Below are 20,500 nucleotides of genomic sequence, written 5' to 3'. Positions count from 1 at the left end.
TTTAAAGGCCCTCTTCAGGGATCCTATTGAAAGATCCATCATTTAGTTACTGTTATCTGTGCAGCGGTCAGCGGAGGTCTCGCTCCGATCGATATTTCACCACAGTCCTCTATGAAGCAAAGGGGGCTGAGTCGGGTGCTGTAATAAAGAAGCAGCTTGTCCACTCTTTCGTCTTTGCTTTTGTCAAACGGGATCGTGATCAGAATCAGTCCTCTGCACAGTGAGAGGATGAAGAGGTGGAGATGGGACAGCGGTGTAATCTGGGATTGGATTAAATGGATATACTGATAGTGTGACTTGTTTTTGGGACCCACCAGTCTGCTGTATTCATGTATATCCTTGTATGAGTAGTTAAACATGAGCCAGTATATTCAAAGAATAAGGTCGGTGATATTCTTCATATTTCTTCAAAAATCCAATGAAAAGTCCAAATCCAACAACGAACTGGTCTTTCAGGAGGTGTGTTTTTACATTTTATTTGCACATCTGGTGTTATTAACATGAATCTGACCACTGGACTGTTTTTGTAGTCTGTTTGTATTTACCCCAAACAGCCAGTGTACCAAATGTACAGACATTGCCTGTAGTAGGTGTGTGTGTGTGTGTGTGTGTGTGTGTGTGTGTGTGTGTGTGTGTGTGTGTGTGTGTCAGCTCAGCCTATGACTCACCCGGAACGTCAGTCTTCCTGTTATTTTTCTTTTAGTCTTTCCTTTTTTTTTCCATCTTGTCCCTGTAAATGTATGAAGTAATGGTAGATTCATGAACCCCTGGCATAAATGCACATTTAAAAACAATGAAAAATGCATCCTTGTCTCAATTTGTACTGCCCCAGCAACTTTGTGCACTTGTGCCCACTTCTTTTCTATTGAATTTATATGCAATTGTGCTGCGTCTAAAATTCACCTCAAATTCTGTCTGCATACATTTTAACAAATAGTGTGTGTATCAGCGGCTGATATATCTTCTTCCTCTGTGCCATTGTTGTCCAAAAACTATTAAAAACAGTTCACACACCATGAACACACACTGTGAACACATACACTGTATAACCTATTTTGACTCAATCCCACATCAATACTAGAGCACTGTGTATTGATCCACAGCTAAAAAAAAAGCACTATGTACTGCTATTTCAGTAACTGTTGCTAAAAACTACCAGACCAGCTGTTTTAGGAAAAATAAAAGCTGTTTCAGAAATTTAAATAATAAAGTAAACTGCTTTTATTATAGTAGGAACCAATAAACTTTAAGTCAAAACATATGCAGAGATGGACTAACACATGGTCCTTTCAAGGGATAAGTTGATTATAAGAACTGTCACATAACCTAAAATTTATCTCACCTGATGTAATACAGTAACCGACAGTGTGCTGTGAGAACATTTTTGTGGAAAGAGCTCATTGTGTACCGGCATATATGCGATCATTGTCAACCAGGGACAGATTTGTCTTGTCAGCAGTGCAGACAGACAGTGAAGAGCCTCACTGATTTTATTCATGAACCCAAGATAAGACGACTGAGAAAGTCCTGAAGAGACTGAAACTCAAAACGACTGGTTCTTATTTCAACGACTGACTCTAAAAAAACAGCAGCAGCGTGTTTACAGTTGCTGTCAGCTGAAGTCATAAAACATGTGGACAGCAGGCGTCCACACCCAGAGCCAACACTGCACCACACATCGCCGGATGCAGAGGACTGGGCGCCACATTGTCGAAAAATGTGTGCACTATATCTGAGTGTGTACCCTGACCACTTGCAAAATGTGTATCAATGGTCACATTACATCAAATATGTAAGAAGAAGAATAGTGTATACTTAACCATACACATTTTAGTTTTACATTAAACAAACCACAACCAACACCTGATCCTACATTAGAATAGAAATTACCTGAATGAATACAGTCTGGAGATTCTTCTAAATTACACTAAGTAGGAGGATGTGTGTTGGTGAGTCCTTTGTTATCAGCGCCAGCTCCTCCACAGCACTGTTTTAATGAGACAAATTCCCCCAAAATGGTAGCGCACGGCTGACAGATACATGGAAACGCTGAGTGCGCTGCACAGCGAGGATGAAGGCTCCCTCTGACTCACCAGATCAGTCATCTGACGCTCCTTTGATCACTCAGGAAGTATGGAGGCCTACAGTTACTTTATCACCCTCATTAATTTCTTATCAGACACACAGCAGCCATAAATCCGCCAGTTTTCCCCACAACAGAATTACAGGGAAGGCGGTGACTTATGAGGATGTGGTCACCGCCGTATTGTGTGGCACATTCCTCCAAAGTGAGCACCACAAACGGTTTGTGATCAACTGTGGTGGACAGTGAGCGCCTGGCTATCAGTTTGGCCTTGGCAAAGAGGGGGGGGGATCTTGGAAAGCCATATTTTCCTGCTCAGGGTCAAAGGACAACTTGAGAGAGTGAGGAGGTGACAAAGACAGATGGTGGTGGAAGGTCATATGTGACCACACAGACCAAAACACACACCAGCTATAAAGGCAGAGGCGACATTTCTGATACAGGAATTTAAAGGAAGAAAACTATTTATTTTCAAGGTCATCAGTTCAGTTGTCCAAGACAATATTGCACTTAGCAATTGCTGAGATTTCAGAATGTGGCAACGTTACAAAAAAAAGCTCCAACAGGGTATGAAACATCCGGCACAGTTTAAAACTTGACATGAACAGTTTTACTTCATCATGAAAAATGTATTTATTATAAAAGATAAAATATCTTATATTAATCTGGGTGGTGGTCCTTTGGCCTTATCTATTGTTGTTGCTTTCTGTCATGTTGTCAGACTTAACAAGTTCTGTAGTGGCTATGTGTTATATGCGCTATGTTATTGCTTGTCTCTATTGGGCTTGTTTCCAGGAACACATAAATATGACATTAGGTGCTCCTCTTACCTCATTTCTGGACACGCAGGACTCTGCTGTCAAATTAGCAAAAATACTAGTGCTGTCAAACGATTAAAATATTTAATCGCGATTAATCTCATTAATGTCATAGTTAATCATTTTTATCTCTTCTAAATGTCCCTTGATTTCTTTTTGTCCCATTATTTTTCTCATTTTAATGCTCTTATCAACATGGAAAAGTGGATCGGCTTGCTTTGTGCAAATGTTGAAACTGAAAATCATCCATTGTCACCTGACTTTGATGAGGGGTCAAATTCGCATCGCTGTGGCTTGGCCATAAGTGGTATTTCGACTGGACGTGTGGATATAGCTCAGTTCTCAACCACAAACATACAGATCACTTTGGTCTTGTCAATGGAACCATTTGGCAACTTTTTAAAAGTAAACTTTCCATTCAGAATATTATTGGAATCCATTTGTACTCACACTCGCCATCCACTCAAAACGTAACGTCTACTACTCTTAAACAAGTGTGTGCGGCGTGCCTGTTTTGTTTCCGTCTAGCTGATCCGGTGTGGTGTTGTTTATTTTTAACGTTACTAGTTGTTGCAACAGCATGTGAAAAAAACTACAAAGTGTGCTAGGCCAAAAAGAACGTTAATCTTGCAATAAAAAAATTGACGCCGTTAAAATGGGTTTGCGTTAACGCTGTTAATAACCCGTTTAACTGACAGCACTAAAAAGTACATATGCAACATCAGGTTAAACTTTGCGTGTGTGGCACTTTTGTTTCAACTACTTGGTTAATTTTAGGAAAACATCATTGTTTCGGTTAAAATAAGTACGTTCCATCTGTAATCAATTACAATGGCCCCTGTAAGTGTTCACCTGAGATCCCTGGCTCTACCTGCCTCTCCTTTTGTGTTTGCCCTCTTAAGCCCTGTGCATCCTTGCCATATCCATATAGCCACAAGGGTGGTTTTTCATCTGTCCATGTTCGAAACTGCCCATGCAGTAGAAAAGCTCCTTGACAATGTGTCTGATCTCTTGCGCCACTGTAGTGTATTCCCCATCCATGGTCCTATTCTTATAAAGCAATATTTCCCTTTTTTTTTACTTTGTCCAACCAAACACAACAAACAAATGAGCTCTTCTTCTTGTGTAGGGGGTCGCCATCTTGTTGAGATATTAATAATGACATTCCCATCAACAGTATGCATGCTGCACATTAGCATTAGCGTGGCATTTTTTCTAGAAATATGTTGAATTTCCAATATATTGCCAACAGAAGTTATAGCACTTATCACTGAGTATAAGAATTTAACCTTAAACCTCATACACCCTTATGGCAGTCCTTGTATACAGGATAGTCATTTACTAAATATGTGATGTACAGTAGTACTTATATAAGATAAATTATGATATATTTTCAAGCAGTGTGGAGAAAAATGTAATTGGGAAGCTACAAATGGGCAATTTAAGAGGAATATTGTGAACTTTCAAGTGCTGATAGTAGCTAATGTACCTCATTAGTCTTTTACTGCATGCCCCAACTGCTACATACTGTGTGCTAACGAACTGTGTGCTTCACACAGGCAAAGCAGTGATTTTTCTAAAGTTCTTGCAGGCAAACAGGAGCAAAAGATTAACCTGCAGATGAATTTTCATAGCACAGTAATACTTTAGGAAACAACATACAAGTTTCCATTATATAGACTTATATAGACTACATTTAGCACACACATACAAAAACATATGCAACCACAATATGCAATACACATGGGCACCCCAGAGTTTTCTATTCTTTGGGTCACCCTAAAAAAAAAAAAAAACTAACTTTAAAAGAAATCTATCTGTCTGGTTTCAATGGTTTCCAATGATGTCACATCCCATCAATGTCTGCCTTTAAAGTCTGTTTACTCCGTGAGTTTTTCCTCTCATTCTCTGCCAGCCTCCAATTTTGCTGTCATTTTTTTGGGTTTGTGTGTTGATGGGGACTTGAGTCCTTTGCTCTCAGCAGAGAGCAGGAAACAAGAGCCATCATTGTGTGCCTTACGCCCGTGCAGCATAGCTTTGATCCACAGACGCCAGAGTTCCGTGCAACAGCTGCTGTTCTCTGTTTTCAGTTTTTAGAGGGTTAACATCTTCCTCTCCTTTATGACCAGTTTCCCAGGCTGGTCACATGGGTTAAGTGTCAGGATGCATTTTTGAACTGGGCCAGTTTCACATTCATAAGAAGCAGGGGTTACTTAAGTTGACTGTGCCAGATGGTCATTGGAAGCTGTTCGGAAAAGGGGACTTAAAATAACATTTTTGAATTGAATGATCCATCTATCACGCAAACTTCATCTAATCAGATCAACAAACCAAATAATGGAGTCAAATTCTTACCATTAAAAAAAGCCTTCAGTGATGTTCCTTGCTCTTCTTTCAATAAAGAAATACTCTACAGTTTGGATATAACTACTAGCACCATCTATGCTAACCTCTTAAGCAGCCGCTACTGTTGTTTTTGAGCAAACAGTCAGTTCTCACACACATTGTCACACACACACCAAGCGTTAAACCACGCCTGTAGCTCTTAAAATACATTTAAATAAAAATTGTTAAGGTATTAAAGAATTTGTTTCTGAGAGATTGCAAAACAATGGATATGAAACACTTACATAGAACCAGAGGTGATACAAAATCCAAGTCCAACAAGTCATCCTGTGCTCCTCACTGAATTTAATTTCAATTTTTAATTTCAGTGCTAACAGCTGAATAATAATCTAGACATTTAAAAAGTCATAAATTAATTTGTGAATCTGCTGTATGTCAATAAGAGAAATAAGTTAGTGTTGCTATTCTTTAATTCATTCTTTGATGCTCTGAGCATCAGCTAATTGACCTGGTAGTGTTGGTACCATTTCATACACACAGCACCATAGTAGCAAAACTATGTTAAATAACTCTACTTCTTAACGTTATAGACTTTACACAACTGTTATTACAGCTCCAGTAGTGCCCTTAATGCCTGGTAAACTGTATTAAATCAGTGGAGTGTTGATTTGACTCTAGCAATCCTTTTCAATACCTCAAAAATGTCTCTCCCTAGTTGCAGCCAACATTTTGTTCCCGTTCCAGGAAACTTGAATCATTGTATCTCATAATAATCAGTCTGAGGCTGTTCTTCATCATGGCATCAGAATCAGGGTTCAGTTCAGTGCAACCCCAAAAGCTTCAGAGATGGTCTTTCGCTCACATTTGGTTGGTTAAGTCTCAGACAATGAGCCGTGGGTTCTGGTGTCTGTCAGTTTTTGCAGCATCCTTGACATGCTGGTGCAGCTCCTCACATATTTTAGCAGCTGTTTGGCAAAGTTAAGGTTTCTCATCCTAAAAAGTAAAACTGCTTAATTATCACTTACTTATTATACAATACATGGATTCTGCAGGTTTTAACAGATTCAATTAATGACCCTTTAAAGCCTTTTTTATGAATTAAAATTTTAAGACCTATTTGACGTCCATACTGGGGGAAAAAGAAGTATGAAGGATGTGAAGGAAAATCAGTATTGGTTCCATGTCGGTTTTGTTTTGTAGTTGTTAAAACACGATCAATACTAATTTTCCCCAAAAACACAGTTAAAGGCGAAACTGAAGACTGAAACTAAGACCTATCAAAACTATATTTAAGACAATTTAAGACCCCACGGACACCATGTGTTGCAGCAAAAACCTGGTTTGACTAGTGAATTTGGGCTAACTAGGTGGGTATCTCAAGAGGATTCAGTTAAGGTGACTATCTTGCTCTGTGATTTCATGTGACTCCCTCAACAATTAATGTAATTATTATAAACAAGCCAATCATGTTACCGTCTGCAGCCACAGATTGAGCTCTAGTCTGCATGTTACAGAGGAATTAATCTTGTTGGACTTTGCTGAATATTTTCTGGATTAAGATTCTGTTTTTCCACAGCAAAAGAAGTAGGAGTTAATTTCAGTTAATTTCAGTGCAGATGGTGAATGGAATCACAGCTGTATGGAAACGTTATATTATAAGTGTATATAAGCTTTTACCTCAATGGCCAGCATCCTAAAACCATACAGTTTATGAAGCTTCTGTTTGACCATTTGAACACTGCCGCATTCTATTAACAGAAAGCATGATGAGAGACTGTGGAAGTTTCTAGAACATTTTGTGCCTGTGGGATGAGCTCTGCTGTCTCCGGTTGGTATATCACTCCCTCCAAAATCCAGTCAGAGCAGGAAGGAGGAAGCACAGAGGCATAGACACCAGCCTTGTAAGTGTGTGTGTGTGTGTGTGTGTGTGTGTGTGAGGAGAGTCTGAATGTTGGATATGGCTGGCAAGGTAATTAACATTTCCCTAGCATCAGCGGCTGGAGCTCAGGGCTAAAATGATCCACGGAGACCTCGCCGAAGCTGTAATGAAGTCCAAACACTTCTTCACTGACAAAGAATGGAGAAGAACAAAATTAAACTTAAAGAGAATGAGCAGACTTTACTCATCATCTAGTGCAGTATTTCTCAAACTTTTTACACTGCGTACCAACTCATTAGGCTCGCCACGTACCGTTATGACCAACGTTGGCCGACTCTTTAACTACGGACAGGTAAACCAGGAGGCAGGTTTATACCTAATAATAAGATGATTTATTGTTGACTGTTGTTGAATCCTGAATGGGTTTGGAGCCACGATTACAGTGTTTTTGAACCAGTGAGCCAGTGCTTGGTTCCTAACCAGGTGGTCCAGACCCCCAATAGGGGGTGCCAAACCTTCACAGTGGGGTTGTGAGGCCTTCTTGATTTTAAGGGGTGTAAGAAAACATTACACTGAAGGCCCATATCTCAGCATTTGGTTCATTTCTATGAAGAAAAAAAACCTATGCATTTCTGTCTATGGAGTGTATGGCAAACGTCTGTTTCTGGTTAAACAAAAGGTCTATCTCTGTAGGGATACTTTTCATGTTTCAGTACTTTTAGTGGACATGTTGCAACCTCTTTCGCAGCTATTTTCTCATCTAACTTGGTGAATTAAGGGTTTATTTCGACCATATCAGCTTTGGTGATTGTTGGAAAGACTGAAAGGCTAAGATGGCTTTGGTGAGTTTCTGTCAAGTTTGAAGAGTGTTTTATGATTACCTGCAAAGTAAAATACTGGTTTTGTCAGTGGAGTCTGGTGGGCCATAGCACCCACTGTTTTGCACTGAGATGCTGTGTTCTAGTTAGACATCTAGTAGTGGTGAATTTTTGATATAACCTTTTAAAAATGTGAAAGTCCCTGAGTTATAAGGAGAGCCCTTTTTCTGTGGTTTCGTAAGTGGATTTATGGACGTTTATTCACAGTGAAGACAGAGATAATGGAAAGCATCCACTGAAATCAACTGAAACTAAAAATGTGTGTATCGTGTCTTTGTGTTCAGATTTGACTGAGCTATGAGTGAGTGGGTTTTTTTTACACTAATTGCAGCAATTGGACACTAAGGATTTAAAGTATCTTAATTGCCTTTGCCTCATGTCTCTCACTTCTCAACTCTCTGGCACCCTGCTGGGGAGGCGCACCTCACAGCTTAAAAACCTCTGAACTAAATCAATGACTTGTCGACATGTCATAGTTTAGTGTGTGTTCAGTGTGTAACATTTAGGAGGATCTACTGGCTGAAATGGAATATAATATGAATAACTATGTTTTCATTAGTGTATAATCACTTAAGTATAGGAATTATGCTTCTGTTACCTTAGAATGAGACGTTTCTATCTACAGATAGCGAGGGTCTCCTTCCATGGTATCCACCATGTTGAACCGCCATGTTTCTACAGTAGCCCAAGAGGGACAACCCAAACACTGGATAGGTGCATTCACGTTTCATGTGTTTTGTGGCCACTGTGTTTTGCACTTGGAAGGGGAGGGTGAAGGGAGGCAGTTGCTATCTGCAACTACACTGCTAGATGCCACAAAATCCTACACACTGGACCTTTAAGTTTATACACAGTTTTGAAAGTGGGGCAGTTTATACATTTTACTTTTACTCTGTCTGCCACAGTATTATATTCTATTATGTAATATATTTTATTATTTTATTTTGGTGGCTGCAGTGTTTTATGTCTTAGATTCTAGTAAGATTTGACTTGCGTAACTTTTTTCTATACATATCTGTATGAGCATTGTTGGCTGAGATCTAAGAATTTCATTGCCGACGACTGCTTAACTGTAACCGTTGTGCATTTGACAATGAAGAACTGAACTTGTAGGTTAATAATTACTGAACCACAAATGAATGCCTCAGCTTAAATTATCAAAATCCAACTGATCAGGGCACCCTGGTAGCTCAGTGGCTAAAGGCTGAATCTTCACTGCAGTGGCCCGGGTTTGAGTCTGGCCCAAGGTAATTTGCTTCATGTCATCCCCTCTCTCTCCTCTGCCTTTCATGTCTCTCTATACTGCCCTGTCAATAAAGGGAAATGCCAAACAACAACAAAAAATCCATCTGATCTGTCATCTGACACTTGAGCTCGACTCCAGGCTGTTTGTTTGGTTTTGGCTGAGAGCCCCAGCAGCACTAGAAAACTCATGTGTTTTCCCAGTCGTGTCTCATGATTCCTGACGTCAAGGTCTCACTTTCCCATCTATAATATTCTGAGATAAATGATTTAGCAGAGCTTAGTTTATCTGAAGGTGACCTCGCCTCACAGTTTCTGCTCCTATCAGCCTGTCAACTAAGGGGATCGTTTCTCAGTCAGCTGGCGGCAAAAGAGATTTAGCAGTTTTTCTTTCAATGTTGTTTTTGTACATTTTTTTTCTGTTGAAACTGAAATTTAAGATTATGTTAGATGGGTGTATTTTAGGTTTTTGCTCATGTAAAAATAAAGCTCCTGAAGGGCCTTTGCTAACTGTTGGGGCCAGTTTACTTTGCTCAAATGATGATTTCAGGCATGACCAAACATACATTGTAATTCTCCTGATAGAACCCGTAATGCACTGAGCTGTTGCTGCTTATACAAATAAATGAAGTCATGGCTGTAGCCAGGATTTTAGAAGTACTGAGGTCATGAGTCGAAGTGGCCTCCTCTAAAAATATGAAATTGTTTGGATTCACACTTCACACACTTTTATTTAGTTAGCTGTCCAATAATAGTTACTGAAATCAACAACAAACCATTCACTATCTCAGAACTTTTTCCTTTCATATTTCTGACGGATTATAAACAGTAGTTCTTTCCAGGAAATGTCAGAGATTTTACCAAGAAATAACCTGTGGAATAAAGCATTTCCTTTTTATTTTATGACATGAATGTCTGAATGCCATTACATGGCACTTTCCACACTGCAAATTTGTTTCTATTGGTGGCCAAACACTTGTTAAAGTTAGATATATGGAATCTTAAAATACTTGAATCTGTCTAAAAAGTTTTTTACTTCTTTACTGTACTGTATACTGAAGGTCACTATATCTCCTAAACTCCAAGAAAATATCCAGAAGGCATTAACTTTAAGTGTCCCCATGGCAGCTACAGTCTTGAATGAGTTATGTGAGCTAATAGTGATAATTTTTGCATTTTCATTAGATTATTCTTATAGGGCCATATAGGAAGGATAGTCAAGTCCCCAAAGCTGAATAGAGGATTGGAGAGTGTCAAAGCAGAAGTTCTAAATTCCTAACCTACAGCAAGCGAGCAAACTCTTGCAAACAGAGCGTGAAAAACTGTCCTGATACAGTACAAGCAATGTCACAGGAACAACCTTTTGGTCAGCTTTGTTTCTGTATAGTTGGAGGACAGTTTACTTACTTACCCGATTTCCTTCTACACCTCGTCCTTTTTGACAATATTCCTTGTTAATTAGTCTCTCGTCGTTATGGTTTCTGGCAGAAACCCCTGAAGGCAGACTTCTCCCAGGTGCCCATGTTGAGTGCTGAATAGTTTTGCATAGCCAGACTTACCTCCACACTTCGTTTTAGCAGGCTGGAGGTGGAGAACGTGTGCAAAACTTGACAAAAATAGAACTAGGGCGAGCGTTTTTTTAAATCAAGGGACGCGTCGCTCAGCCTGTTCGCTAATGCATGGAGCTTGTTAGGACATCTTCATTTGGGAAAAGGTTAGCCAAAACTGTGTCTATTCCTGTATTTACCTTTCTTGGAGTTATCCAACAGTCCTATTTTGACCTCTCATTGGTTTCGACTCACTAAACATGTCATCTTGCATCACTGTATGAACCAGCTGTTCTTTACAGTTGCTATAGTCGATATATTTACAACAATGTGAAAGGGGAGAATTATCAGTTGACCCTGCAGCTTTATGGAGCTTTAGTGTTCTGATTCACTGTCATTGCTCTCATAGTGTCGTTTACGGCTGCAGCAGGCAGCTGTTTTCAGTGTCTGCTTATTGCTCTTTCCATATTTTTTCCAAAGTGGAGACTCACATTAGACTGAAAGGACAAGTTATCATTTATGATAGATCATGGTGGTTTTCAGGCTGAATCTGGGCAAAGCAAATTATTATTAACAGGCCTATGGATACATTTGGCGGTTTCTAGCAGTAAGTTCTGATTATGTAGTGTGATCATGGCAATGTTCGATCTGGTTGGGCCACAGTGGATTAAGATAAATTAAAATCAACACATCCACCGACCATCTCGCTCATAACAGCTGACAAAACAAAATAAGGAAAAGAGAAAAAATACCATTGGTGCATGCAGACCCCCAGGAAAAGGAGGATTACCTAGTTAATGTCTGTGACAAATAATCAATGGTATTTAAGTGCGGTTTTAGCATCTTATCTGTTTGCACTACAGATACAGGTACAGATTGTAAACTACACTAGTCAGATTATGTATAACATAATATACATCAGAAACTGCTAAATTCAATCAGAACTGAATTTTTTTTACATGATTTTGACAAAATGATGCATCTAGTGGACACTGAGATTCTGCATTAACCTGCTGTATTCATACATACACTGACTGCACTGAGGGAGAAGCACAAAGCAAGGTGACATATTTGTTACTGACTGGCTCAGATGGGGAATTGAGCACTCCTTTGGGAAAACATGTTTATTGCTGCCTTATTCCTCACAGCACTGTGCATGAAAAAGGGACAAAAGCAATGAAAGAACAAAGAGCCCAGCTGTTGTGAAAGTCATAGATAAAAATGATCACTGAGAATTCAGAAATAATCAGAAATACCGGTGTGAGCTGGATATCTTGCACACTTCTTTAATGCCCTGCCCACACACTGCATTTCATACACCTCTGAGCTTTTAATTAACTGCAACACTGCCTCATCCAGAAATGCAAAACAGCACAGTGACAGTGTGTTTGACAGCGACTGCGCTGCAGACACCGGACTCCATCCGTCTCCCCAGAGGCCTTGCTGCTGCGCTATCGCGCGTCATCGATTGGGTACGGGGATGAAGCCATTGGGGGACCACCTATTTGTTTCCCTGCTGCTGCTGTTTATGATCAGTGCAATCCCTAGCACACAGACACACACACACACACACACACACACACACACACACACACACACACACAGCTTCCAGTCCCCCAGAGGAGCCGAAAGAGAGCCTTGCTCGAAGATAAGTGATACTGAACACTGAGTTGTGGTTTGTGAGTGTACATTGGTGTGCACATATGTATGTGTGTGTGTGTGTGTGTGTGTGTGTGTGTTATACCTATATGTGTGAGCGCTCTGTGATCCTGTTCAAATTGAACTGAAATTAAATTTCATTTTTGCTAAGAAATCAGTATATCCCACTCCCTCCGGGGAGTTGAGATGTTGTGAATTAACGCCAATTCAACCTTCAAATTTTTTCGGATCACAGATCACAAATTTCAATAATCATTGTAGTTTCCCACTAGTTTCACCAGTCATAGCAGTGCCCATGCAAAATGTTGAAACATACGTCACCAAACTACTAGCGATATTATTCTCACTGCAACAATGTCCCTTAAAATGTTAATCAATTGTACAAAGAATAGCAATTTTCACTTTCTCATTTCATTGAGATTTCATTAGAAGAAGATGCCCAAAAATACATCATGAGTCTCATTTTTTTGAAAAGCTGCTGTGAAATCCACAGCAACCCCCAGAAACAAATTTGGTTGCAAATGACAATGTAAATACGGCAACTTGACTGGTTCAATATCTGTGTGGGCAGGCTGAAAATAGTTCAATATGACCTCAGATCCGACCATAGATATAACTACGGCAGCACCACTCAGGGGCTCAGTATTGCAGGGGAAAATTCCCTTTGCAGCCCAAAAAACATTTTCCCCATAGACCACCATTATAAAAGAGACGTCTGTAAAACTGTTTACAAGACACCTGCAATCAAAATCAGTTATTACTTTATTATGAATTTTTCTGATCCATGGGATGTTTTCTATGTTTTTCTAAAGTGATTAAATATTCCATAATGTCACCCCGATGTAAAATCTATGGGCTGAAGGGGAACTTGCAGGACCAGTGGGAGAAACACTGCTGTGTATATTCAGTGGGCTGCATAACCAGGAAGTAAACACGGAAGCTAAGAAACATTTTTGACATTTTCATTAGACTGAAGAGCACCATCTTGGTGTTCACAATCTTCAGTAAGATCACGTACAGAGGCGATCCCAGGACTAAAGTGTTGATATATGAACATTACAATATCAAGTGCTCTAATCAGTAGCACATCCTCGGCCACACTCAGGAAAAAAGAAACATTTCTGCAAAATAGCTCTAGTATAGTACAGAAAATGAGAATTCAAATTTCAGTTTGACTTCAATCTGTGGGCTTTTGTGTATGAGCATGTACCTGAGAGTGTATATGTGTGTATAATTCACTCAGCACCACAATGTGTACCTTTTTAATGGTTACATTCCTCTGCTTCTACATGTTTGGAAATCTTAAGCCTTTTATCTGTATGCATGCGTATGTTTTTACCATATGGGTCAGTGTAGGCCTGTGTGTGTGTGTGTGTGTGTGTGTGTGTGTGTGTGTGTGTGTGTGTGTGTGTGTGTGTATCAGCAACTATTCATATAGATTCAGTATGAGCGGTGTGTGTGTGAGTTTGAAGAGTGTGTGTCTCAGAGGACTGACAGGAGAGCTAGGACTGAATTTAAATGCGGGTCATTGTGCAGATTGTAGATTCAGGTTCTGTCTCTCAGCTCCGTTCTGTGCTCAGGATGGAAATCACTCCAACATGGCACGCATACCGATAAAATCTAATAACCTCCCCCCTCCCACTGCGATCGAAGCTCGTCAGCTTCGAGGGGGCCGATGGTGCACCCGGAGGACTTGGCAGGTGATCCTGCAAAGCGCCAGTTCCCACACTTTGTTGTGTTTCAGAAGGTGTGGACTCAAATTGTTTTGTCCATTCACACAGGGACAAAACTGACAAGGGCACTGGGATAATTGGATTGATGTTGGAATGTGTGTGGCCATCAGCTTCTTTTTTAATTCCTCTGACTCACTCATTAGATTTGGAAGCAGGTCTTTAATTATTTTCAGTGCCGGCTAATTAAGGATGGAAGTATGGTGTGAATGAAAATAAATGAAAGGTGGGCATCAGCTTGAGCTTGTTGATGGCACCGTACATTTTCCATTTCAAAAGAAGAACTGGGATGTAACTGCTTTAATTGCAAAGTAAAAACTAAATATGGTAATATTTATGCCAGAGTACATAAATGCAGGTTGAGACTGACTTATAGTGGCACCACTGCAGTGATTTAGTATTGCTCTTCCGTAAAGTTAAAGTCTCACAAAAAATACATATACAGAAAATGATGAAAACTGATGCAGCAGAGGGTGAGATATCAGAACATTTAGTCCCTAATATGGGTTAAGCTACAAAAACACTGGGTTCTATATTTCCCACGATGCCACTAGTAGCATCTTTCGTTAGACCCTCCCTCTCACTTTCATCCTCTCCTTGTCTCCAGTTTGTAACACAGGCATTAACCAAGACACCATCATCATCATCATGTCATCATTTCCTAAGATAGAAAACAAAGTGCATATTTGCCCTGTGTTATTTGTGTGAATTTGACTGCTGGTCTGTTTATCAATTAGCTAATGCACAGACTGTACAGACATTATCTGTAGCTTGGTAGCAACGTATGCACCAACATACACTTTGTGTGTTTGTGTGGCAGCTCCGACTGATCTCAGAATTTACCAGGGATTTCAGCTCCTGTTATTTTTCACCAGTCTCTTCTTTTTCCTCTCATGTCGGTACATTTATGAAGTCTGCACACTAGTTGAAAATATTTAAACTTGCTGTGACACATCTTCACCTTAGTTCATGCCTATTTTATTCACTTCTTTTCACTGACTTTGTATGCAGTTGCGCCAAAAACTGAAACTGTCAAACTAGGCAGTGCTGATCAAACTACGCTACATTAAGCAGCAGTTAGCAGTTACTAGTCATCAAGTAGTAATCAGTTTTGTTGGTGTGGCTCATTCCTGTGGTTTCACACTTTAATGTGATGCTGTTGTATGAAAATGAGAAGTACATATTTCTACTTACGCAGGAGGACTTGTTTGGGCGGTCTTTCCTCAGTGCATCTTGGGTGCCCTTTATAGCTGTAGTTAGAGCTGGATGTAAGGCTTCATCGGAACAAATATCAGATACATACTGGCTAATTTTGCCCCCTGCCATTATACTTTAACAATTCTTCGCCACAGCTAATAAAACAGCAATTGCTTTACTGAATTTTATGTTTAAAAGAGTGTCGGGGTTTAGTATTCTATCTCTCTGCATTCTTGCTCATGTTTCACAGTGACATTGTGATCTCAGATTTGAGAAAGCTCCACTGCTCCTTTTCTTACAAACACAAAGAAACCCAGCTGCACATACTCCCCCCCACTCCCACAGTGCATAAATCCACCACTGACTGACACTTTCAAATCCCTTTTGATGTGATATTCACATCTGCTAAGAGTAAGCCTCTGAACAGTATCTTTAGAATCTCTTCTCCACAGCCATGCCTTTATCCAATCTGTTGTTTATAATAAAACCCCTCTGCTTTGGACCCCCAATTAGGCAGCTTAGCTGGCTCGTGGCGAACAAATTACTGTCCACGGTCTGAATATATTTTAATTTGGTGGAGGCGGTTTCACCGGTGCAGAAGCCTCACACAGATTGAGTTTTGCTGCATTACACTGATAAATAATTGAGGTTGTTTACCAATCAGTTTGTTTACTTTAACCCCCAATCGCCTCTGCAAATGTATTGTTGTGTGCTCTGACCCAGCAGTCAGCTTAGCTGCCTGTTTGTACATTTTCTACAAACAACTCCAAAAGTGTAATTTCATAGAGGTCGGCGTGGCAACACTAAGGCGAGTGCTGACAAGTGCAAGGTCAAAGCTGATGTGGCTCACCACAGGTGTGTATACACAGGCTATTATTTGTGAGACTGGAACGGCAGGGATGCCATCCCCATATTTCTCTGAGGTTAGTGAATTGCTGGCTCCGTTTGGTCAGACCTGTAATCATGTGCGCGGTTTTACTTCTCTAACTGTATTCAACAGTCTGCTCTCGTTTGAAGTGCAGCACCCGAGTGCAGCTCACCGTGTGCCCCATCTGCCAGTGCTGTTGATAAAGCTGCAAATAAGAGTCTGGAAGAGTCTCACTGTCCTCTCAGCTCAGTGAGTCTGAACTGTTTTATCATGCCGGCTGCTTTTGGAGACAACTGGTCAGCAAGGGGCTTTTATTGCCCCTATGTGAGATATAATAATTTAATCCTGTTTGGCAGAGAGAGATTCTGTTGGGAAATAATTCTTGGAGGTAGAAATAATCTGTTTAAGTTTAACCTTTGGTTGGAAACAATGTGCTGTAGCCTTATCTGCAGTGATTTCCAATTTCCTACACCAATTCTACAAAAGTAGACTGCATGTAGGTTATTCATCTTCATAATGCTCTGTTTTGACAGCAAACATTAGAATTAATGTTTCATTTGGGACGGGATCCTTGTCGTGAGCTGACAGGCATCACTGGAGCTGCAACTTCAGAACACTTTCAGTCATTTATAATTCAGACACTTTACAAATGGCTAGTAAAAGTGGTTCTACAGGTTTGTGTAGTACTTTCACCTTGGATCCACCACGCTGCCATCTGCCATTTTAAAACCTTTTTTCCAGCTGTGTATTACTCCTCCAATTTCTTTGTTCATTGTGTTTTGGGATAATAATGTCCATTAACACTAACCTCAAATGTCACACTACTGTACTTTAGTTCCTGTTGGGATTTCAAGTATGCTTTATTTTGTAATTTTCCATAAACAGTAAGTGTACATTTGTGTTTGATTTGAAAGATGTAAAGGTACCCTGTGGAGTTTCCTTGCAAACAAATGTATCTTTACATTCAGTGTTTTCTCACCTTAACACATTGTGTATATCTTGAGGACTAACAATTGTATTGAATACATTTCCCTTCCTCATAAAATATTTGCAAAGCCACATTTTGGGGCCAGCATGATTTACATTTAGGTTTACTAGCTTGCAGTCTTCTTCTTTGCTGCCTTTTGTTGGAGCAAGGCTAAGTTGCTAACAGGGACCCACTCAAAAAACATTGATCTATCGTGTCATTAGTGGTATGAAAAAACAACCTATTAGCTATTTAGGCTCATTGACCTTCTAAGAACGGTCTGTGCTGGTCTCCCTTATGCACAGAGTTCTGGATAAGCCCAGTGTCAGTGTGAAGGGGTTGCCCCATGTATACGGATCCATGTAGACCAGTTGTTCCCAACCTTTTTCCTTAAAGGACCCCTTTTTTATCATTTGGTAAACTGACGACCCCTGACTAAGTGACATATTTTATGAATACTTTGTATTATATTCAACACATAACAATAACAGTACAGAACAAACTGTGAATGCAGTAACAAGCAGATTATTTCCTGTAAGCATCAGAGAGGAGTTTTCCTGATATTTTTAGGAACTGACACACAGCCAAGGGCCACGGGTCGGAGTCGAACGCATGCTGCAGCAAGGACTTAACCTCTGTACATGGGGCGCCAGCTCTACCGGGTGAGCGATAGGACTCCCCGTGTGGCCCAGGTTTAATGATTTAAAACCAACCCTACTGTTGTACTGATGTTTTCTTCCAACCTAAAGGACAGGACCCCGATCATTTAGATTCAAATAGAAACTTTTATTTGGTTGAAATTTTAAATATTTCATCAGATGTAAATGAGTCAAACAAGGTCTTGATGGGAAGAAGATGCTGCCGTGTATAATTAATATTTTGATCAGAGTTTCTTCTTTGCCATCAAAGTTCAAATGAGCAAACAAGCTGTTGGCAAATATTCTCTCTGAAGAACTGCAGTCAGATTATTTCTGCCTCCAGAGCAGCTGAACTTGAGAGAAATACTTGTCTTCAGTGAGAGGTGAGACAAAGGCATGGTGAAATGAGCTTGGAAAGCTCTTCATCAGGTCTTGCAGGCTGGACATCAGTTCACCCTCCAGCAGACACAGAGGTCACACTGTCACCCGTGGGTGTTACAGCGACTCTGCCCTGTCCTTTCAGTGATTCCAGGCCAGCAGGGGATTTTCTGCTGATGCCTCCTCCAGTGCACCATAGCTGTGGGCTTTGACGTCACACTGATTGTGTGCGACCCCTGGGATAAGCGCTTATGGAAGCACACTCCCTCAATGCGCTCTTGTTGTAACATAGCCTGAAGGTAGCCATGATACAGTAGCTTTATCAAGGCCTTTTTTTCCATGCCGTGACACAAACACAAGCATGCTTTTAAATCCAAATTTGATTTAGTAGAGCTGTTAACACCACTGCGAAATGGCATTCTGCCAAAGTGGGGAATACATTTGATATAATTAAAGTAATATGAGCATCAATCAAATACTGACTTGAGAACCAACAGCTTGCTCATCGTCTTTGTCTCTGCTTCTTTTTTTCTTCCTTAAATTTCAGGCTGAGAGCAAGATGTGAGTGTGTGTGTATTCTTCAGATATGCAGCAATAATTATCTTTGATACATTATGGATTATTTATTAGATTGTTCTGCCCCTGCTGACTTGGCACAGTTAAACAACCAATGAGGATTTGGCATTTGGACTGAAGAGTGAAAAGAGAATGCTAAAAATAGACATTATTAATAAAAATGCAAGAGCTGTGATGGCTGTGTTTAATGTGTTAAAAGAGCCTCTTATCCATGGAAATCATGTGGATGAGGACGTGGACCAGAAAGATTTTTATTCCTACCTATAGCAAAATATGAAGCCATCTAGTCAAGTAATCCTAAAGGATTCAATATGCTTAAAACAAACTAGTTGGTATGAGGGATTTATAGGAAAACGTGTTCATACCTCTTAACCTTACTGTATAAATGTGGATAACGGTGCACTTTCAAAGAGACTCACAAAGGGCCGCAACAACTTGAAAGGCAGGGGTTACATGTGACGGACGTGGGGAGCCAAGCCAGCAATACTACTAGTAGGCTACTGTAATGTACTAGCATGCTTACTGCAGCCATTATATTGGTATTACAAATGCTGAGTTACTCACTTACTGTTGCTCTTTCAAAATGAATAGTAATTCTATGAGTATAGACACAGCTCTGTAAGGCTAACGCTAGTGGGATAAGGGCAAAGCAGATCCATTCCCCACCTGGTCCATTCGGTAGGCTACCCACATGCACAAACACACCCACTTCACGAGAAACCAGTCCAGACCTCGCCAATGCATCACAGCCCAATAGCGCATCACAGCACATCATCTGTGCACAGATGGCACAGAGACAGTACAATTCCTGATGTTCACCATGAGGGAATGAAAAGGAAAAAACAACATAGAACATACTGCTGTGAGAAACAGAGATGGCGGTTACGCACTGTAACAGTCCAGCAGAGAGCAGAGTCGAAGAGGAAACAGCTCTCCATGCACTGAGCATCGTGAGGGAGAGCGCACAGTTAAATAACCCCAAATAACAATCAGTCTGACAAAACACTCATTACAGAGTGAGTCATAGAGACATCCAAAGATAGAAACAAATGAAAGAGCAGGGGGAGTTCATACCTAATTAGAATAGTTACAATTAGAATTAGAGTAAGTTCCCTTTCAAATCAAACATCTTAAGATATGAGTGGAAAGTGCATTTCTAACTTTTTATGATTCAAATGACAGTAGTGTAACCATGTCATGTGAAGAACAAATATTACTGGGACCTCTACAAAAAAAATGGCAGGTCCAGCCATACAACCTCCTGTTAATGTTATAGCACTGAGCTGTGCCCTCTGATATATCTGATATTGTTCTAGGAAGATATTGTGAACAGAGCTGCTGGAAGTCGTTCTGGGTGACACACAGTTGTGTAATGGTAGAAATATAATACATCACAGTAACTCTAAAACCTAGATTTCAAAATCTGATTAACTACAAGTTACATTTTATTATACAATATTTAGGAGGGAAGTTGCTAAGAGTGTGTATTTAGTTTGAAATTTCAATTATTGATTTTACATTAGAATTTTTCTTAATGGAATTCAAATTACTGTAAAAAAGTGCTATGTCAGAACTAAACTGAGGTAAAAGAGTAAAGAAGATGTTTCAAATTTTTCAAGCCCAGTTGCTTCTTTATTGATTTCCTTTCTACACTCCAAGTGGGCGAGCTAGCATGGCTAATGAAAACAAGCCTG

At 40.1% G+C, this 20,500-nt stretch overlaps 1 long non-coding RNA gene across 2 annotated transcripts in view; it reads left to right on the top strand.

Moving 5' to 3' along the window:
* Positions 1-20,500, top strand: part of LOC127359279 (uncharacterized) — an 89,508-nt gene that overhangs the window by 24,314 nt on the left and 44,694 nt on the right. The window lies entirely within an intron of this gene.

This window comes from Dicentrarchus labrax, unplaced genomic scaffold (genome assembly GCF_905237075.1).
Source record: "Dicentrarchus labrax unplaced genomic scaffold, dlabrax2021, whole genome shotgun sequence".
In the NCBI taxonomy this organism is placed as follows: domain Eukaryota; kingdom Metazoa; phylum Chordata; class Actinopteri; family Moronidae; genus Dicentrarchus; species Dicentrarchus labrax.
The sequence above is the reverse complement of the archived record's forward strand: the minus strand, read 5'-3'. Positions and strand labels throughout refer to the sequence as shown.